Raw genomic sequence first — 23,572 nt, 5'->3', positions numbered from 1 at the left:
TTTGGTTCTGTTGCTCTCCTTGTGGTGCTCCTGTCCTCTCTAGGTCTTACTATTTCCCACTTCTTTCATAAGATTCCCTGCACGCCACCCAAAGGTTGGCCATAAGTCTCAGCATCTGCTTTGAAACCCTGCAGGGTGGAGCCTTTCAGAGGCCCTCTGTGGCAGGCTCCTGTCCTGTTCCCTGTTTTCTCCTTCTTCTGATGTCCATGCTCTTTGACTTTCTGAATGGGGATTGAGCATTTTAGCCAGAGTCCTCCTTCTTGATTAGTTTCTTTAGGTGTACATATTTTAGTAGGTTTATCCTATATTATATGTCTAATATCCACAATTCTTAAGTATGGTTTTCTGTCCATGATGGGGTTTAGCAAAAAGGAAAGGAACACAGTTAAGTCTTGACTAATTACCTCAGATCTCTAAGATACCCCTTCCCTCTACCCTTTGGATGCCATATTAGGGCAAGAAACCAGCATCCATGGTAAAAGGTTAAAAAAAAAAAAAAAAAGGAACCCCAGCACTAAGGAGGCTAAGTTGGGATTGCCAGCCTTGAGAGATAAAAATTGCAGGGAGGGAGAGAAGCATGAAGAGAAAGGACAATGGGAGAGGGGGGAGAAGATGGGGAAGGATATGCTCGAAGTAGAACACATACGGGAAAATGTCCTTATTTAACCTGTGGACTAAAGAGTAAATAGAGCCGCAGGAGAGGTGGTGTTGGTTGTTTGATTTGCTTTAAGTTCTTGCTATGCAGCCCAGGATCACCTTGTCACAATCCTCTGGTCTTAGTCTCCTAGGTGCTGGGATGACAACTCGTGCCGACAGGAGGCTCGTTGTAGAAAATTTTGAGGAGAATGGGAGACAGAAGGAAAGAACCAAAATCTCCTGCAGTGCAGCATCATAACTTTCTGATTGCATCTCACACAGCCAACGGTGTGAACTGCTTTGTGTCCTAGTTTCTGGTTCTGTCCCATTCTGCAGGCCCCAGGGAAGGTGCTGAGGGTGGAGAATCATCATGTAGGAGCTGGAGATCTCTTTGGCATTGTGCTTCTCAGTTGCTGGGATCGATTTTCTGGTGCTTTGACCACAAATCTGAATTTTGCAGCACTGATTTGAGTGTGGACTTCTGCTTCAGGGCCTGCTCGGTCAGGTGATTGATGGAGCTAGGCTCAGAAGCCTCTCCTGTTGGATTGGTGTCCAGACTGCGGCTCTGCACAGATCTCCCAAGAATGGAAATTTAAGGTCGTAGAGCTGACTACACCTGGCAGTGGCTTGACTGTTTCCTTTTCACCCTCTGCCAGCAAAGAGCAAAGTGTGCAGTGCTGGGCTGCTAGAACACCCTCACAGGGAGGTAAGGGCTAGAGAGAAGGCAAGTAGAGCCCAGGGTAGCCCCATTTGTGCCCTTTAAAAAACAAACAAAACGTGTTTCAGCTGAAACAGATTTCTCCTCCCTATTCCCCTTTGCTTGTCTAAATGTCATTTTCCTTCTACCACCATTCCAAAAGCAACCAGAGGGGACTGGGAATTACACTATCACTAGTTGTACTTCCCACATATAGACAGAACAAGAGTGGGGCTTTATTTCAGCATCATTTCATCTTTAAGAAGTTGATGTAGAGTAGACCAGTTCATTAACAAAGTTGTGTACCACTCTTCAGTCATCCTGGGCTGTAAGCTTCACTGTTACAAGGAGAGCTCTGGGAACAAGGGTGCATGTCATGTTTTTCTTCTGTAAGAGTTGCCAAAGTGTTGCCACATATGCTCAGCACTGCTAACATGGCTTGATTGCCTTCCCAAGTGGCCATGGGAAGTTCCAGGTCCACCAAAACAAATACTTCTTGTTTCCTACACTCTGTTAAGAGAATTGTCAGATCTTTTTATCTTTTTAATGTAAAAGGTAGAAAAATAGTTCTGATATTGTAGCTTGCATTACCCTGAATGATCTTTTATTTATTTTTTCCTATTAGTCATTAAGGCAGGGAGAGGCAGTTGGCTCACTAGTTCACATTGTTTGGGGAAAAGAGTTTAAGAAACGTTAGTGTTGAACAGAATCTGGAGTGATGGCATCAGGTCCTGGACTTTTCACTAAGGGAAGACTTTCTCTGATTCAACTTCCTTCCCTTTCTTCATGACTCAGCCTTAAAGGGTCATATTCTTTAGTAATCTGTGTGTTTCTTCTAAGTTAGGATCTCTGTTGTCATATAATTTTATTTCTGGTTGTGCGTCTTATTTTCTGGTCTAGCTAAGAGTTTACTCATCTATCTTAAAAAACGGTTTTACTAAGTTTTTGTTTTGTTTGTACTGGGATATTGAACACAGCTCCTCATGCAAACTAGACTCTCTACCACTGAGCTGTATTCCCAGACCCTTCCACTGGTTTAAAATGAACTATTTCAGTCACTTCTACTCTGATTCTTACTATTTCCATCCTTCTGCTGGAATGCCACAAAAATACAAATGCTTTTAAGAGGCTACTATAAATATATGCCAGCAAATCACACTGTAGAAAGATTAGCGGGCTTGGGTTGTACCTCACTGGTACAGAATCTGTCTAGCATGTGCAGGGCCCTAGGTTCAATCAAGGGTGCGAGTGAGGGTTGGAGTAGGGCAAGGCAGCATGGGGTATTCCCCCATGCCCAGTTCTGGCTTAGTTTTATATCCTTATTCTTCTTTACTTCTCCCTCCACTGCTTGTTTAAGCCAGGCTACTCTATATTTTATACACTTATGAAGGCTATCATAAAGCCTTACAATAGGTTTAAAGTTTTTCACTGTAATGCTTATATTCCAGTTAAGTAAGAAGTTAAGGAGGTTAAGAGTATTTACTGCTCTTCCCGGGGACCTAAATTTTGTTTCCAGCACCCACACGGTAGCTCACAACCACCTGGGATTCCAGTTCCAGGGATCTGATACCCTCTTCTGACCTCCACAGCTATCAGACACACATGAGATACACAAACATACATGCAGGGAAACATTCACACACATGAAATAAAATAAATCCTTTAAAAATGAGTAAGAAACAAGGTCTCTTTCCACAATAAAGTCAGCTTTCATGGTCACAGAACATTTGCTGCTACACAGTGACTGTATTCCAGTTCACACATGACTGCCATGGTTGGAACTCAACAACTGGGAAGTTCACCTTCAGACTGACATGTAACTCCATCTACCAACAAGCATTTATTGAACATCTATCATATGATAGGATTATACTAGCTTCAGTTATACTCATGTGCAGAAAGACCCAATACTCAGAAGATTTACTTCAGGGAGCTTGTAGTCGAATGTGAATGGCAATGGAGAGAGCAAGGATAGGCCAGGGAAAACATCCTAGGGATTTTCATATAGTGGCTCTATAGAAAAGACATGAGTTTGAAGACCACAAAAAAAAAAAAAAAAAAAACACTTCTAGAAATACTGATAACCATTTCTAAGTTTAAATTGTAGGTATGACAGTTATCTTGGGAAGTACAGCCTTGTTAAATCATCGTCCAAAGAAATGTGTATCTTAGGCTCTCTCATCCTACAACTTAATCAGAAAAAATACTGATGGTGACACCAAGAAAAAGTGCAAAAGTGCAATTTTTATAGAAGTCTCTTTTGACATATTTAATAAAAATCAAGTCACAATCTTTATCTTTATACCAATGTAAGATTTGTGGCTTATTAATGTTCTCTGATCAAAAAGTAGATTCAGTGACCTACCCTTTCACTTATCATTTCTATAATCAACCTCTTTAAAACAATAACAAACATCTGTCACCCAGAGAATGACCCCAAACCTTCCATCCCCTTTTGAGAATGGAGAGTAGTTTTCTTAAGTTGCTTCCTGCTGATTTGGTACATAGGTTTTCTTTTGAGGGGGCCCAAACATGTCAGGACACTGTCCATTCTTAAGGAAACTACAACATTTTCTTCCCAGTCTCTGAATGCTGAAAAAGTTTGGAGCTTAACTGAAGTCCTGACTGGACCAGTCTGTGATGCTGGACAGTCTAGATGGCTGATCTAGAAAATTTCCCAAAAGCAGATTTCTGAGGAAACACTTACTGAGGCCATCTGTGAGACTGGATCACATGGGCTACTTGTCTTGTCTTTTTTAGTGCCTGGTCCTCTTCCCCTGCAAAATATTTAATAATAATGTTATGGGTATCATAAATTTTTCTATTAATGTATGTATGGGCTGTGCACTCATCACAGTTTAGATGAAGATGAGTCCCTGTAAAATCAATGTTTGTCCATATCCTTTAAAAGAATGGCATAGTAAGTCCTGAAGAATTTGCAGCCAAAGATTTATTGGCCATGCATAGCTGACGTCCTGCTGGTGATATTTTCATGTCTCAGTCAGTCTCAGAGCTGTCCCCACGTGGATGGACCAGCAAATCATTTTACTTGTCTTGTTTGGTCTTCTTGATTTCTTTCCTTTTGTCTGCAGCCAAGATCTTCAAGAGATCCCTCGCACCCCCATCAAATCTGATTTCCAGCAGTTTTATAGCTTTTGTTTCTTGCTGAGAAAAGAGCATCTTCTCCTCCCAGTGCACCACATAGCCTGCCTTCCATTTTGGAATTAGGACCTTTTTATGCTGATCTAATTCAGCAGTCCTTTCTAAAACCCAGTGTCTCCTAGCAGGTATGCAACTGGTGTCATTTAAAAATTATGAAATCAATAAATCCTTATTTAATCTATTTTGGGGAGACATTATATTCCCCGTCTGTTTTAAGACCACCTTTTAAAATTATTGTTACATATTTTTAATAATTGTCCTATAGGAGTATAAGTTATATATGTAAGAGGTTTCATGACATAAAGTCTAAAAAAACTGTACACTAAAGGTTATACATGCTGAAGCAGCATCAGCCCCTATTTGTAAAGGCATCTCTAAGACAGTCACCATATCTAACTAATGTGTCATCTTAGGATTGTGCTCTCCAGAGTGTAAGACAAAAGACCACTGGAATTCAGAATATGAACCCATGGCACAGTGCATATATTTCAGTTCTCCAAACTCTGCAAAATGGAGCATATAAGCCATTGTATGACCTTGTTCCAAGGCACCACCAAACAGGATCTGCATTTCCACTTTGGCATATAAGCCTCATCCAGTAACTGAACCTGGACAACACACACACAATATCCAGTCTGACTAAGTTACCTATAGCTGAATCCTTTCTATTCAGCATCTCAGTGGGCTGCCATTATGTAAGTTTTTCAAACCTCTGTGGATTTGCCTCTTCTAGATTACCTCTTTTGGTGTTCTTGTAAGTTCCAATAACTTTTTTCTGAAGGTTCCTTATTTTGATTCAAAGAGTTCTGCAACCTCTGTCCTATGGTCTTTAATTTAGCATCTAATTCTCAGTCTCTTCTTTCTCCAAGTTGGTCTTATTCTGATATCTCCCAAAGAGGATACACAAAACTGAAATTGTCACTGAAAAATTAATTGTATGCTAAGAGAAACAAACTTAAGTGGAATCCAGAAACATTGTGTCTTCCTCCATTTTCAAAATAGAAAATAATCTTCTTTAATTTCAAATCTTCTCCCTAAAGACTTTCCTTTCTTAGACCCAGCTTTCCTTCTAGACCTTACCAGTGCAGATTCTTGAGGCTTCTCTGTCTGTCTTTGGCTCCTGCTTCCAGGGGGAGGCTTTTCCTCTGCCTCCCTCAAGGGATCCTGATTCCTCCCCCACTCTGGGAAGTTATTGTTTGTTCCTCTGGCCTATACAAGTCATGCCAGCAAGATCCCCTTCTCAAAGAGATTTAGCTTCCTGCCTTGTCTATAAGTCTGGCTTTGAGAAGCTTGCTTGTGTTAAAGAGCCACTTTTTTTCTTAGCAAGGGCTTCCTAAAAGAACTGCCCCTCTGGGGTTTGTATCTGTTTTTATTTTTTCCTGGGGCCTTGCTGCTCTTGGGTAAGGTTAGGAGGGGCTGAGGGCTGGAGGCTATTGAGGTGGAGGGTGTCTAATCAGGAAGCTGTGAGCTCCTCCTTAGAAACTGTAGTTGTTCTCTTGATGAACAGAACAAAGAAATTGTTTTCTGTTTAAGTTTAGAATCTTCGTTAGTCCTGGCTAGATTTGTGTAAGTTCTGCTCCAACTTGGTACTCCAAAATGTTAGTTATTTTTATTTAACTCTTTGTTTCTCAATTTCACCCTTAACCTTGCTATCACACAGATAATCAACATTCTTTTTTGTTTAACAATCTGCACAGCACAAGAACTGAGCAGATATTAATCTATTCTTAACCCTTTAAGCTAATTTGGCTTCCTCCCAGTGTATATCCTAGATATACTTGCACTTTTTAGCTCTCTGCTCCAGCATCTCTCATGATCTCACCCACCACTCCACTATTAGCCTGACCTGACCTAGATTCATGGGGAAAGACAGACACTCAATGAGGAATGATCATGCCTTGTCTGTGACACTGGGGTGACCAAAAATCAGTGAGCTGTGAAGATAAGACAGAACATGCTCAACAGCAGCACATCAGTCCCAAAGCAGGAGCCCTGCCTCCACCTTCTCTAACCTTGTGTTTTTCCCAGTGACTCAAACACCATGACATTCTGTCCAGAACTGGCTCCAGATAGTGTCCTGACCTAACTAGTGCTACCCAAATTTCTGCTACTCTGTTAAATAAAACAAGCTTCACTTCATTGGAAAGATTTTTTTCTATGGATTTCCTGACCCTTAGAATTTTGAAATATAAGGAAATGGATCTGAAATCACAGCCCTAGAGATGAATTTCAGCCTCATGCTATACCCTTCCATAAAGGTCAGGACAATCACCTTAAAGAGAAGGACAATCACCTCATAGCAGGGAAACACTTTAACTGCCAGGTATGGAGGGTGTACAATATGTTCACTATAGTATCTTTAGTCCAGAGATTAACCCTAGATATGATGCACGCACATCCATGTGAGGACTTCTTGGCTGCCTCTAACTTCTGTGCTTTTCAGAGAGACTTCTAGAAGCAGATCCTTGACAAATGTTCTTCAAAAATAAATAGAGATAACTTGTATGGAAAAGTCATTCACATGAGATACTTATCCTCTGGGACATGTGACAGCCCCTTCAGGGCATCTTCAAAGGGCTATCAAAGGAGACTGCCAGCTTTGCCCAGGAACTCCAATAACCACATTTGCAGGATAGATACAGGTCTGAGGAAGAGTGTAAGAGCCAGAAGTCCAAGGGAGAGACAGGTGGAATGCGTATGAAATGCTCTCTCGTGTCACTGACAGTGTGGTTTCTCTGTAGGTCAGCTTCCTCTAGCTAGAGAACAGAGGGCTGAGATGAACCACAGAGATGAGAATTGCCAGAAGGGAAACCAAACAAAACCACTCCCTTCATACGTGCAGCTTTTAACAACCACAGTAACTGTTCTCTTCACCTTCAGCCCACAATTTCCTAAGGACATTTTTATTGTTGTTTTTCCCGGCTCTCTCCATTATCTCTTTTACATGCATGCCTTTATTGACTTTATTATGCACACTGATTCACTATAAACAAAGGACCTAAACAAGACATAAGGTACTGTTTTCAGTCTCTGAATATGTTGAATAAAGCAATAGACAATGATTCAAACCCTTGGTATTCAATCCTTCCTGAGCATTTTAACCACTGCAAACCAGTTTTCTCTCTGGGAAAGTAGGAATAATAGATCCAAGAGCAAAAGAACAGAGGTTCCAAAGGGACCAGTCAAAGCAATCAGTCACCAGCTTTCTTCCAGAACGAACTTAGCTCCCAGGGAGAGAATGGAACCTTGCCAACAACTACTAGAATTTTCACATGGTACAATGTAACTTCCTTAACTTTTTTGGCCTATAGTTTCTAAAAGAAAAATAGGGAAGCCATTATTCATAATTCACACCACATCTAAGCCAGCTAAAAATTGAGTTCCATTTATCAAGAAGGAAAAAAATCCACAAAGATAAAAGGCTCTAGCGATTCTAAAATGGGTAACAGGGAACAAAACATAGTCTTTCTACCCCTGACCTGGATTCCTTTCTTGCTGACTGCAACCTCTGGCTACCAAAAGGCTAACCCATACACATCCTTTCAAGGCGTCTTCCAACCTCTGCCGAGACACCTTACAGAGAGACTTCTTGGGGATCCTGTATTAGTGGCAACAACGACAGGGAGAGCAAGGTTTTTGGTAGTTTGTTATTGTTCCCAGGAGATGTGAATTCAGGTCAAGGCATTGGAAGGCCACAGTAGATGTGAAGATATCTCAATATAAAACCAGACACACTAAATCGGTTAGAAGAAAAAGTGGGAAACAGCCTCGAACTCATTAGTATAGGAGACAACTTCCTGAACAGAACACCAACAGCACAGGCTCTAACAGCAACAATCAACATGGGACCTCATGAAACTGAAAAGCTTCTATAAAGCAAAGGACACTGCCGTTGAAACAAAACAACAGCCTGTAGATTGAGAAATGATCTTCACCAACCCTATATCTGAGAGAGGGCTAATATCCAGAATATATCAGAACTAAATATCCAGAATAATATCCAGAACTAAAAAAGCTAAAAAGCTACAAATCAAGTAATCCAATTAAAAAATGGGGTACAGAGCTAAACAGAGAATTCTCTGTAGAGGAATATAGAATGGCAGAGAAACACTTAAAGAAATGTTCAATGTCCTTAGCCATCAGGGAAATGCAAATCAAAACAATCCTGAGATTTCACCTATCAGAATGGCTAAGATCAAAAACTCAAGTGACAACACATGCTGGAGATGTTGTGGAGAAAGGGGAACCCTCCTCCATTGCTGTTGGGGATGTAAACTTGTTCAACCACTTTGGAAATCAATCTGGCACTTTCTCAGACACCTAGAATAGCGCTTCATTAAGATCCAGCTATAGCACCGCTAGCCATATATCCAAAATATGCTCAAGGACACAACAAGGACATTTGCTCAACCATGTTAGTAGCAACTTTATTCGTAATAGACAGAATCTGAAAAGAACCCAGATGTCCCTCAAAGGAGGAATAGATACAGAACTTGTGGTACATTTACACAATGGAATACTACTCAGCATTTAAAAACAAGGAAATCATGAAATTTGCAGGCAAATGGTGGGAACTAGAAAAGATGACCCTGAGTGAGCTCCTCCCAGAAACAGAAAGACACACACAGTATATACTCACTTATAAGTGGATACTAGACATATAATAGAGGACAAACCTATAAAAATCTGTACACCTAAAGAAGTTGAGGTAGAAGGAGGACCCTGGATAAGATGATCAATCCTCACTTAAAAAGGCAAACAGCATGGACATTGGAAGAAGGAGAAAGCAGAGAACAGGACAGGAGCCTACCACAGAGGGCTTCTAAAAGACTCTACTCCGCACTGCATCATAGCAGGTACTGAGACTCATAAACAAATTTTGGGCAGAGTGCAGGGAATCTTATGAAAGAAGGGGGAGGTAGTAAGCCCTGGAGAGGATAGGAGCTTTACACAGAGAGCAACTGCCCAGGGCAGTGTCAGAGCATCTGTCCTACCAATAAACAGACTGAGAATGCGTCTCAGTAGGAGAGCCTGCACGCAGCATGTAGGAGGCCTCAGCTAGTCTTCATCAACACAAAGAAAAACCCAATAATATTATGCTGAAATGGCGTGAAGGAAACTCACCATGTTACAGTCATACTGACTCCTTCTTTAGCACTCCTCTTATTAAAGAGGCTCATCAGAGTCATCTACACTATTCACTCTCTGGTGTGCTTTCTAACCGCAAGGCAGGTATGAAAGATGCTGTGATGTCAGTTGCTGAAAGCACAGACTCTGTAGTGTTCCTTTCATTCTTGGACACTTCTCCAGACTCAGTAAGCCAGGTCAGTGTCAGTGATGGCTACTAGGTAACGGTGTCCTCTTCTCAGCTTTCCTCCTCCTATAGCAACTTTTCCTCAAGATTAGGTTTTGTAACATATAAAGCAAGAGTCAGCCTATTGTTTGCTTATTAACAAAAGTAAAGGAAAAAGGTGATGGCTACAGCCAATGAGCGAGTGCTTGCCTACTATATCATAATGGTAGTGTTCAACTCTAATTCTGTCTACAAAAGTCAAAGTCCATTGACTTTTTAAAACTTATGCAGTAAGCCAAGTACATATTATGCCAAGACATAGTCACATTAAGTGTAGATATTTAAAGATATTAGACAATAGCTGAAATTTCCAATATGTCTAAACTGAGAAATTACAGAAAAGAAAAAACCCAGATAACCTTAATTTCATTTAGTCATGGGCAAAATTAATGAAAGTAATTAGTGTATTTTTGTTTTATGAACTAATCACATTTTGTTAAGAGTGAACTATATAATATGTTACACAAAATTCAACACATTTATTATACAAACTGAAAAGCATTTATAACAGAGCCAACTTGCTGTTTATAAACGCTTTTTATAACAGAGCCAACTTGCTGTTATGTGACTAGAGAGGACACACACTGTATACCAGGTTAAATATGATTTTCTTATTCATACTAAGATAGTACATTCATCAGTGGCTCATGTGAAATGATATGATTGAGATTTGAAATTTCTTAGAAATAATTTCTAACTGATTCTGAATTTTAAGAAGCCATTTAAGAAAGAATAGAACAATATTTATATTGAATTCCCTTAGTTCCTTTTAGCAGGAACAAAACTTTTTTCTTTTGTAATTAGGGTAGGAGCAGTAGAGAATTCACTATTAATCTTACCTGTACTAATCTGGTCAGGCTTTTTAAGTATAGGTTTTAACTGTCCTGGCGGTCTTACTTCACTGTGGAATATTTTCAAAAGAGATAATTTAATATCCATGTGAAAATCATTTACCAAATTCTTTAAGTTCATTAATGTTTGAGTTCTTAACATACATTATGTTATAAATTTACAAACAACTATTAATTTGTTCTTCAATAGGTTAGCTATGCTGGGTGACTCCTTCCTTTCAATACTTTTGTGTGTTAAAGAGTCTAGCCCACAAAAATTTAACTCTACAAAAGCAAACAAGGAGAGAGAGAGAGAGGTGGATCTTTTCTAGCCTTTGTTTGCTACAGTAACTGATGGCTTTATACACATGTGCTCAACACAATTAGTACCCTGACTCCACTCACCATTCTGTGCCCCTAGAGCACCAAAGGACATTCTCTGTCGTGATACTTTGTTGGTAATTCAGTGATTGTGATGTTACCTCCCAAGAGGTTGGTTTGTAGACTATGGAATAGATTCTTGCTTCTGCCAGCACACTTACTTCCCAGCTTGTCTTTGGTTTTGTTCAAACTCCTCCCTGGTAGCCCATTCATGAGTTAATACAGAAACCACAATCTGGCTATTTCTATGCTAAACAAGCATTTCTACTAAGACTTAACAAGGCAATAACATGAAAAGACAAAAGTACACCCTAGTGGATAACTTTTGTTGTTTAGATCCTATGGAACTGTTTAGATTTCCAAGTAGAATTTAATATGTGATTGTCCTAAGGTGTGCATTTGTAGCTATCAGAAAATTATGAATCTTCACTTTAGACATTAGTTGTGATGATTTGGGGATCCTTTACCTTAGAGGGACTCAGCTATTTGTTAATGCATAACAAATATTGTATTGATGCATAGCTCTGCTAAAGAAGAAAACGTAATTGTCGTCTATTATGGAACTGATTAACCATAAAGAAGACAGAGCTGGCTTGAAATACAACTTTTAATTCTCTACCTAGCCACTGTCTGAGCTAGCAAATCATGGACAGAAAGGGGCCTTCATCTCTACATTTATGTCCAAATAACAGGGAAGGAAAAAAAACTGCTTTACAGAGAGATAACTAATAGTCATGCTGTAATTTGTCTCTCTTCCATGCAGATAACCAGCTTGAGATTCAGAGAATTAACTAAAGTGGGAAACTGGTCACTTGTTGAAGGGATGGAAGGTGAGGAATGGAGTTCTGGGATAAGAATGGCGTGGGGGTTCCACCATTTATGAAAAGGTGCCACATCTGATACAAAGGGAATTTGAATGTAAAGCTGTCATCAAAGAAGTAAAACAAAATATTAGCTGCCTGTGATACTGTCTGATGACTCAGAATGATCCCAAATCATGTATGCTCTTAGAAAAGATAAATGCCTCAGGGGATAACTACTAATGAAGGTAGAGATTCACATCCTGACTTCAGAAAGTTTGTGAATATTTAAGGAGAGTCAGTTTGACATCAATAAGTGTGAGTAGCACTAAAAGCTCCTTTTCCAAAGCAGAGTTCGTACTTGGGAAGTGGTGGTTGAGCATAAAATTCATGTTTATACAAACAAAAGGAGCAAGTTTTCAGTATAAAATTATATCCCATAACTCTATGGGGACTGTAAGACCCAGGAAGCATTAAGTATGTAATCGAGAGCACATACAAAAAGAATTAGTTTCATATCTCCGAATTTCCCTAATGTTAATGTATTGTTAAATCTCTTAAATCTTACCTGCAGAAACCCATTTGATCAGTACTGCTGTGACCTTCTAAAAATAAAGACAAAAATGTGTTTTATTACAACTCTGGCAAAATAGATAAAAATGATCAGACTCATTTTGTTTGTTAGTATCGATTCCCTTGAGACAAATCTGGAGACTAGAGAAAATATTTTTGTAGCCAGTTAATCCATGGAGAACTCTTCCATTCTCTCTCTATTTCAAAGAGAGAGAAATCTATCAAACATTAAAGTCTAAAAATAAACCCCCATACACAGCTGCGATGATACCAACTAGCCACGCTCAGAGACAGTGGCATCCTAGCCAGCATCAGGATCACAACCTAACTGTTACATGTTTACATACACAGACTCTCAGCTCACTCAGTGCTTCACTCTACACCAGGACTTCGTTTTTCATAAATGAAAATTATTCCTCTTTGGTCGTTTAAAAAAAAATACTCAGTGTACCCTCAGCATTCCCCACGACTCAGGAAAGATATACGTTCCACTTAACAAATGGGCTGGAATTGTAGCTCAGTGATAAAGCCTTTGCTTATCCCGTGGGAGGCCTTGGCCTGTCCTCATCATCATGAGTGCAAAACAACAAAATTTGTAATAATGTCATATAATAAAGTTACCTGTATATCAGAACCCTGACACTTTACATCTTATTGCTTAAGGGAAGAAATTCATTTGGATTCACTACCTAGTGTGGTCACCAGTGGCAAGCCAGGTATTAAAGGATACTGTGATGACAATTGCTGAAAATACAAACTCTGCAGAGTTCCTTCCACTGTCAGAGACCATTAGACTCAATGGATGTGTGGTCAAAGCTTTGAAATACAGAATAATGTCGTCCCAACTCTCCTCTTTGTATCCAGAATCTTTGTGGAAATTGTGCTTTACAGCACGTTAAACCATGTTTTATCATACCCTGATCTATTTAACAAAAACTAAAGGGAAAGGTTTTAAAGGTATAGTTACTAGGAAGGGTGCATGCCTAGAATGTCCACAGAGCCCTGTGTCCAATCCCAAACACTTCAAAAAGAACCACCAAGACCAAAGAATCAAAAATCATTTTGTTTGTGATATTACATTTTAGTGACACTGAACGCTACAATCATATGGAGTACAAAGTAAAATTCATTTGCTATAAAAACTGAAAGAACAATCAGTTTTTCTAACAGTCCAATTTCTTACCATGTAACCCTCCCAGGTTAAGAAATTTTCTTATTTATATAAAAACAGTACATATATTAGCATCAAAATCAAATATGCAACATTTTTGACAGTATGTTTTTACAGTTTAAGGTTCTTATAGTTCAATTAATTCTGATTTCTCAGAACATTAGAAAACAAATATGAAAACAAAATAACTGCATTTATTCTTGATTTCTTTAACTCCACTTGAGGTACTAAAATTTGTACTCTTATTTATTTTATTTAGGGTAGGTAGGAACAGATAGAGTAATTCCCTAAAGAAATCTTACCTTTATTGAACATCACATGCTTTTCTGTTCTCTGTTCTGGCTGTTCAGAAGATGTTCCTTCACTGTGACATGTATTCAAAATCATCGTTAGTTTACTCTCTACGTGAAAAACATTGAGCAAGTATTGCACACCCTATTTGTTACAGATCTCACTACGTATCCCTGAAACTTAGAATTCATGAACCATGTGGACTCATACAGATAAGCCTGTCTTTTGCCTCCTGAGTTCTGGGGTTAAGGGCATGGCACAAACACAGAGGCACAAACAACTTTGAGTTCATTCTTCAAGAGTCGATTACAGTTGATGACCTGGAGTGTCAGTCCTTGCCATCCTGGTTGAGGCAGACTGTCTTGTTGCTAGCAGCTGCATAAGCCACGCTAGAGAAGGCACCTGGTTGTGGCCAGTCTCCTGGCTCCATCTCTTGTATCTTTCTGTGCTAGGTTGGCTGGGATTACAGATGCATACCAGCAAGCACAGCAGGCCTTCCTGGATTCTGGGAATGTGAACTCAGAACTCTCACACTTGTGTGCTAAGTGCTTTATCTCCTCAGCCATGTCTCAGCCATAAATTCTTAAGACTATTTATATCATGTCAAAGACACGACCATATCTTCTTCCTTGTATGCTTCAAAACTGTGGCTTTTACAACTTTTTGGATAGCTTGTAATAAAAGAGAAGTAAATAAGATGAGATGGTCATCAGAAGAGGTAAACAGATAGGTACACTAACTAGTTTAAGGGTTTAATGGAATGTTTCTTCACTCAGAAGTCTTAGCTCCATTATTAACAGCCATGTGTTATTTATCACTTATTTAGATTAGGCTAAAAGTATTCTCAAAATTGAGGATTTCATGGCCAGAGAGATGGCTCGGCAGCTATAAGTATTCCCACACTAGCCTGACAACCTGAATTTGGATCCCCAGAACTCAAGAAAAAGCCAGACACTTTGTAATTGTCTGTAATCCACACACTCTTATGGTGATGTTGTATTTGGTCATTAATGGTTACTTTTGATATATCTTTTAGTAAAGCTGCAGTTAACCCTAAACTGCTGTTTAACCAAATCACCACACAGAGACTAGGATTTATTTAGTTAACCTAGAACACAATGCTGGGCAATGGTTACTTCATCCTAAACCTCCAAGCCCGCATAGTTTTCTACCATTCAGATTCACCCATTATACTTTCTTTAAGCGATATCTTAGGTCAGGTTCATTTCTCCTCATCATCTCAAGACCTCTTCTCCAGCTTCTGCTCTCCCAGCTTCTGCTCCCCCTCTCTCCTCCTCTTCCTTCCTCTCTTCCCACTCTGAACCAAGATGTCCCACCTTATTCTCTTCATTGCTCAACATTGTGGCTGGTTGTTTTAATTAACAATTTAGAGAACAGATGGCAGCATGTTTACACAAATTTGAGACAGATGATACTTAGAATAAGTATCACAATGCAATGTCTGGGTTGAAAACAGATAGTGAGGGAGAGAAATCAGCATTTGAATGAACAAGGATAAGGTGTATACATTCCAAAAGAACATTATACCAACATGGTGACATGAAAGATGGAGATGAAAAAAATCCCACAGAGGCTCCTAGGCCTGCCAGTCTGGAGTAAGTAGACAGCTAACAAACCAGAAGAGAAAACCTTGCCTCAAATAAGGTAGAAGGCAAAAGCCAACACAGTTTTGATTTCTGCCCTTGATGGATATTTCAGAGTATCCATATACCCTCACATAAAAACAGGAGCTCGCCAGCCACAGTTATATAGAGAAACCCTGTCTTAAAAAGAATAAAAAAACAGAAGACAAAAATAATAACAACAAAACAGGAACATGAAGTTGAGGGAAGGAATCTGTGATTAGATTATACTGAATGGAGTAAGTTGTATTTTCAATAAAAAACAGTACATGCACCCGTACTCTCCTCTCTCTCTCTCTTGCTCTTCCTCTGTCTCTGTTTCTCTCTCTGACACACACACACACACACACGCACACACACACACACAACTACAACAAAAAAACAAGTACATATTCTTACTTAGGGATTTACTGTTTATTTCGCTCTCTTAACTGCCTTAAGATAGTATCATTAATGAACAACAATAACCAAAGTAATAATTTATATTTAATTCTGAACTCATTTTGAATACCAAGTAAACCCTAATGTGTGATTTTTATAAGATGCATCCTTGATATGGTGCAATTATCAGAATATTATGAACACCTTGGGTATCAGCTTTTGGAGCATTTAATTTTCAAAAAATCAGAAATTTAATAACATGCATCAAATTTGTATTGATAAATAGACCCATTAAATTAGGTAACATAATTGTTCCCGACTTTGGACCTAACATTCAATGAGGACTGAAAAGTAACTCATGTAAAGACTTCGATTTTTCTGCTCTTCTTACTTTCTGACCTACCCAATTGGTCTGAGCAGACAACAATACAAAAACCAATTCTCTCAATCTCTTGGATTGAGAGAATTCACTACTTGGAAAAATAGAACACTTGAGGGAGCAATGGAAAGTTGTCACCAATTTGAGGGAGGAACAGAATCCCCACATCAGTACAGATGCTGCACAAGATGTAAAGGGCCTTATGATGAAGATCTGGTGGGAAAGAGGGAAAGCAACTCTGGTGTCTTTCTATAACTTGATTGATTGACTGAGAATGGGCCCAACTCATGTATTCTGCCATAAATGCAAGAAAATGCCTCAGAATGGTAACTCCCTGTAAAAATCCAGTGCACATTGGACTCCACATATTAAGGTTTTGAATAGATGTTGGAGTGATGACTCAGCAGTGAAGGCAGCTTAGTGCTCTTGGAGAACTCAAATTCGGTTTAATATTCAGTTCCCAGCACATATGCTGGACAACTCATTAACATCTGTAACTCCAGAAGATATGATGTCCTTCTATGGCCTCCTCAGACACCGTATTCATACGCACACACTCATACACACAAACTTTAAAAATAAAGTTTTGTGGGTCCCTGTGGTGTGTACCTGTAATCCCAGTATTCAGGAAGACAGAGTCAGGTATCTCTGTGAGTTCAAGGCTAGCCTAGTCTACAAAGAAAGTGCAGGACAGCCAAGGATATACGGAGAAATCCTTTATCAAAACAAAGGTAAGTTTTTAATAGGTGGGTAGAGCTAGGTTGCCATCAGTGAACGTGGTTGACAGTAGGACACTCGTCTGTAAGCAGAGGGCTGTTACTTTGGAAATAGTGGCTAAACAATATGTACATGTGTAGTAAGAACTTCTCAGCCTCAAAAGATATTCCATTGTCTGTGGCATATGGCTCTACAAGGACAACTTTGTTTATATCTAAACATTATAACTTTAAAGATAAGTTTTATACTGCTAAAGTACCAGGATCTGCAGAGAAAGTAGCTATTTATATTTCCACTTTGAAAGCTCCATCTGAAATGTGGAAGAAACTGTCTATCCTGGATGGCAGAATCTTCAAAAGTTCTGGATCAATCTAGGATGATAAATTGAGGACAGCTCCAATTGAAAGGTAATTTTCTGCTAAGTTGGACATTTTAAGAGTCAAACAGATAATTAGGAAGCCCTGTTTGTTACCCAAGTATATGGACTGCATACTTCAAAAGAAATGGCTAAAGCAGCAGCCATTTAGAGGAAGAGGTTATAAAATTCCTGACATAGTGGCTGTGATGTTCCTCATGATACAGCACGTGCCACCAATGTATGTGGCCCTGAGTTCAGCCACACACATCGTCAAATAGCATCACTGCTGCCTTCTGTCATCCAGCTACATTGCTCTGGCTCATCCTTTTATGTGGCTGATGGCTCCTAAAGTGAACTAGGTGCTGCTGCAAAACTGTCTAAACTACAGTAAACTCAGGCCATTTGGTCTGAGTGGCAAGTGTTGCTCACGAGTAACTCATTTGTCCCACCTGTTTTTACCATGCAAGGTCTTTGATTAAACCTGGGACTTACTGATTGGATAGGCTGCTGCCTGCAGAGCTCAGGATAGCCTCCTGTCTCCACCTTCCACCGTACAAGGATTACAAATAGAGTTAGCAATAACCATCTTTTAAGTGAGTTCCATAAATTTGAACGTGTTTGGTTCACTCACAAAGTTCTATCTCTAATCCAGCTTTCTGGAATACTCTTAATATGCCTAAATGTGAATTTTAGTATTGTCCTTGTCAAGGATGTCAATGATGATAATAATAATAATGATATTCTGATCCCGTTTCTAACACGCTCACCTCTGCACAAAGCACTCTTGTTCCTCTTCAAGCTCCACCTTGCACTATTGACTCATGCCCACCTGCCTCGATATGGCTAACTTTCTAACTCCACATTTACTCTCTCCATGGCTTCACCATAGGAATTCTAGTCTTATTAGTCACTTGCATTTTGTTGTACAAGTGAGGAAACTAGCCTACAATTAAGGAGCTTGAGTGAAAAAAAAAATCTCACTTCTGCCTTTTTTAAAAAAAATAAGTAAATCATGAAATTTGCAGGTAAATGTTGGGACCTGGAAAAGATCATCCTGAGTGAGCTGTCCCAGAAGCAGAAAGACACACATGGTATATACTCACTCATGTAGACATATAACATAGGATAAACCTACTAAAATCTGTACATCTAAAGAAACTAGTCAAGAGAGAGGACCCTAACTAAAATGCTCAATCCCCATCCTGAAAGGCAAAGAGGATGAACATCAGAAGAAGAAAACAGGAAACCACCTAGAAACCTGCCACAGAGGGCCTCTGAAATGCTCTGCCCTACAGACTATCAAAGCAGACGCTGAGACTTATGGCCAACTGTTGGGCAGTGTGCATGGAATCTTATGAAAGAAGTGGGAAATAGTAAGATCTGGAGAGGACAGGAACTCCACAAGGAGAGCAACAGAACCAGAAAATTTGAACACAGGGGTCTTCCCAGAGACTCATACTCCAACCAAGTACCAGGCATGGAGATAACCTAGAACCCCTGCACAGATGTAGCCCATGGCAGTTTAGTGTCCAAGTGGGTTACATAGTAATGGAAGAGGGACTGCCTCTGACATAATCTGATGGGCCTGCTCTTTGATCACCCCCCCCCGAGGGGGGAGCAGCCTTACCAGGCCACAGAAGATGACAATGCAGCCACTCCTGATGTGATCTGATAGACTAAGATCAGAAGGAAAGAGAGGAGGACCTCCCTTATCAGTGGACTTGGGGAGGGGCATGCGTGAAGAAGGGGAGGGAGGGTGGGACTGGGAGGGGAGGAGGGAGGGGTTTATGGGGGGATACAAAGTGAATAAAGTGTAATTAATAAAATTAAATTAAATTAAAAAATATTTTATTTTTATTAATTACAGTTTATTCACTTTGTGTCCCAGCTGTAGCCAGCCCCCTTCCCCATCCCCTCCAAATCCCACCATCACTTCCTCTTCTCCTATGCCCCTCCCCAAGTCCAATGATAGGGGAGGTCCTCCTCCCCTTCCATCTGACCCTAGTCTATCAGGTCTCATAAGGACTGGCTGCATTGTCTTCCTCTGTGGACTGGTAAGGCTGCTCCCCTCTCAGGTTGAGGTGATCAAAGAGCCATCCCATAAGTTCATGCTAGAGATGATCCCTGTTCCTATTACTGGGGAACCCTCTTGGACACTGAGCTGCCATGGGCTACATCTGTGCAGGGGTTCTATCTAGGTTATTCCATGCATGGTCCTTGTTTGGGGTATCAGTCTCATAAAAGACCCCTGTGCTCAGATTTTTTTGGTTCTGTTGCTCTCCTTGTGAAGCTCCTGTCCCCTCCAAGTCTTTCTATCTCCCCCTTATTTCATAAAATTCCCTGCACTCTTCCCAAAGTTCAGCTATGAGTCTCAGCATATGTATTGATACCCTGCTGGGAAGAGTCTTTCAGGGGCCCTTTGTGATAGGTTCCTATCCTGTTCTCTGTTTACTCCCTCTTCTGATGTCTGTCCCATTTGCCTTTCTGGATAAAGACTAAGCATCTTACCCAGAGTCATCCTTCTTGATTAGCTTCCTTAGGTTTTAGTATGATTATCCTATATTATATGTCTAATATCCACTTATAAGTGAGTATATGCCATGTGTGTCTTTCTGCTTCTGGGATACCTCACTCAGGATGATATTTTCTAGATCCCACCATTTGCATGCTGAAATCAGGGACAAGGCAAGGCTGCCCACTCTCTCCATATCTCTTTAACATAATACTTGAAGTCCTTGCTAAAGCAATAGGACAATTAAAGGAGATCAAGAGGATTCAGTTCAGAAAGGAAGAAATCAAAGTATCACTATTCACACTTTTACTGTCTATGCATTTGTTACTTTAATGTTGGAACCTCAGGTTTATATGTCTGATAGTCTTTAAAATCCTGGAATTGTAGATTCTTTTATCTTTCTTCAGGAGAAAATGGACACTTAGCTTTCAGAAATGGAAAAAGTCACTAAAGAAAAGGTAAAAATTTAAAAAGTAGTAAGTACAGTTATAAAACGAAATAGCAAGCTAGGGCCCAGAAGTTGTGGTACACCGCTTTAACCCCAGCACTTGGGAAGAAGAGGCAGGTGGATCTCTGTGAGTTTGGGGTCATCCTGATTTCCAGAGTGAGTTCCAAGACAGCCAGGTCTACAAATAAAAACCCTGTATAAAAACATCAAAAAAAGAAAAAAAAATAGCAAGTTAGGAAGGGAGATTAAAATAAAATCCCAGAGAATCGTAGTAAGTAGAGAAATCAACTTTAAAAAATCCTTTAACTAGATGCTAACAACTATACTTCAGTTGTCCTAGAAACTCCTTTATAGGATTTGCCTCATTTTTGCTTAAATAAATTCTATGAAGATCTGGCCAGAGCTGAGTCTGATCTGCCTTAAAACCTGTGATGATAAAAACAAGGCATTGGTTACAGCTGTACTTGTCAAAAATATTCAGACAAGCTATCAAGTCATTTAATCTGGGTTTCTTTTCCAGACAAATGATACAACTTAATCTAGCTTTCTGAACTGATAGGAAATCGATCTGCGTCTTGATAGAAGAGCACGTGGGTCATAGTCAATCAGGGCAAAAGCTGCCCTGGGAAGCCAAGGTTCATTATAGGATCATGGCCAATTAGTGACGCTCTCTGCATTCAGCACCCTAAGGATCTGATCATTTAAGGCATGGCAAGCAAGCATATAATTTAATGTCTATTTCAAAATATTAGCCTCTTATCTTTGCATTCCCCAATAACGTCATGTTTTTGAAAACCTATAAAATCTTACCGAGATGATGTGTTTTCAGTACTGGCATCCAATTCTAAAAAAGGGGAAAATGTATTTTATAATAACTGTAGACAATTATTAAATTGTTAATAATTGTAAATTTTAAAATAATTTTAAAATTATTAATATTAAACATTAAAATGGCAAAACTAACATTTGTTAGACATTGCTTACAGACCATTTAATAGTATGGAGAATATTCTATAGTATATTTTTTAATTGATTTATTATTAATACAATTTATTCACTTTGTATCCGAGTTGTAGCCCCCTCTCTCATGTCTTCCTAATATCACCCTCCCTCCCTCTTCTTCTCCTATGCCCCTCCCCTAGTCCACTTATAGGGGAAGTCCTTCTCCCCTACTATCCAATCCTAAGCTATCAAGTCTCATCAGGGCTGTCTGGATCCTCTTTTTCTGTGACCTGGCAAGGCTAAAGCAACCCCCCACCCCTGCCCAGAGGGAGGTAATCAAAGAGCCAGCCACTGAGTCCCATGTCAGAGATAGCCCCTGTTCTCCCACCTGGAGACTGAGCTACCAATGGTCTACATCTCAACCGGGGGTCTAGGTCCTCTCCATGCATGGTTCTTGGTTGGCGCATCAGTCTCTACAGGCCCCGCCTCCTGTCCCCTCCAGGCCTGTCTGTCTCCCTCTTCTTCCATAAGAGTCCCTGCACTCTGACCAAAGTTTGACTATTAGTATCAGCATCTGTTTTGATACCCTGCTGGGTAGATTCTCTCAGAGGCCCTCTGTGGTAGGCTCCTGTCCTGTTCCCTCTCTTCTCTGGCTTCCAATGTCTATATTGTTGCCCTTCTGAATAATGATGAAGCATCTTTCCTAGGGTGCTCCTCATTGTTTAGCTTCTTTATGACTTCAGATTTTAGTATGTTTTTCCCTGGTGGGGCTGAAAGGGTTAGACTAACTTTGTAACCTGTATGTCTTCTAAAGCCTATAGTTTTGAGTTTTAGGTTTAGGTTAAGCTAAAGCCTCTTAGTACCTTTCCAGAGAACAGAGAAATGTGACCCTATCTGTGAGGACAGATATAAAAAAAGCGAGCAAGTAATGACCTTCACTCAGCAAAAAGAACAACCAGACCCTTGTCTTCAAGATGTTTCTTAGCAACCAACCCAGACGGCTTCAATTTTTCTTCTGAGTAGCTCCTGACCTCCAGCCAAGAGTCTTCAGCCCCAATCTTCAAGGATGAGCTAACCACCCCCACCTTCAATTGCAGCTGCATCCACACTTGGCAGGACTGGCCAAGTTTGAGCACCTAAGACTAACCAATTACTTTATAGCTTCCTCATCCAATCCTAAATTGCCAAAACTGCAACTTCAAATTTCCCGCAATTTTTCTTTTAAAAACCTAAAGGCCTTTGTCTCCCGGTGCCACTCTTTGCTGACCGGCAGGGGTGACCCCATTGTGCAATGGTTAATAAACCTCTTGCTTTTGCAACGAGTCGTGGTCTGTGGGAGTTTCTGGGAAGGGCGCGGTCTTGAACTCCTGAGCTGTGAGACCCCAGGTCTTACAGGGCGACCTAGCCAGCCCACAAAGGAAGAGGATCCAGGCATTCCTGATGGGACCTGATAGGCCAGGGTCAGACAGTAGGGGAAGAGGACCTCCCCTATCAGTAGACTAGGGAAGAGGGATAGGGGGAGAAGAGGGAGAGAGGGTAAGGCCAGGAAGACATGAGGAAGGGGTGTCAACTGGGATACAAACTGAATAAATTATAAATAATAATAAGAAGAAACTAAATAGAAATTGTAGAAAGATAATGGCTTAGCTACATAATAGGCAAGATATTAATAAAAATGATCCAATATAATTCATTCATTATAAAAACTGAAAGAGTGAAGATTGCATAACAAGTCCAATTTGCTATAATGCACCTACAGAGGATACACACAATGTATTAGCTTCAAACTTTCTTTCATATTAAAAGATATTTCGGGGGCTGGAGAGATGGCTCAGAGGATAAGAGCACTGATTGCTCTTCCCAAAGGTCCTGAGTTCAATTCCCAGCAATCACATGGTGGCTCACAACCAACTAAACATGAAATCTGGTTCCCTCTTCTGGCATGCAGGTGTACATGCTAACACACATTGCATAAGTAATAAATAAATAAGTATTTAAAAAAAAGATAGTTCATATACCAGAACTCCAAAGTAATTAAACACGTATGTCTCAGACAGTATGCTTTGATATATGACCTTTCTTAGGAATCATCTCTGCGTTTACACTTGGTCTCCTTACTTCCCTCTAGGGGTCTTACACTTCTTTACTCTTCCGTGTTGTGTTTGTCCGCCGTAGACCACTGAGAGCAGTGTTCTGCTGTTCTCAACCACCCTGACGCTGTGAACTCTACGAAGCACAGCTCCTCCCATCGTGTTGACCCCCCATCTGCAAAATATTTTTGCTGCTAGATCATCCTTG

Source organism: Psammomys obesus, unplaced genomic scaffold (assembly GCF_907164565.1).
Source record: "Psammomys obesus unplaced genomic scaffold, mPsaObe1.curated_primary_1811, whole genome shotgun sequence".
In the NCBI taxonomy this organism is placed as follows: domain Eukaryota; kingdom Metazoa; phylum Chordata; class Mammalia; order Rodentia; family Muridae; genus Psammomys; species Psammomys obesus.
Note: the sequence above shows the minus strand (reverse complement) of the source record.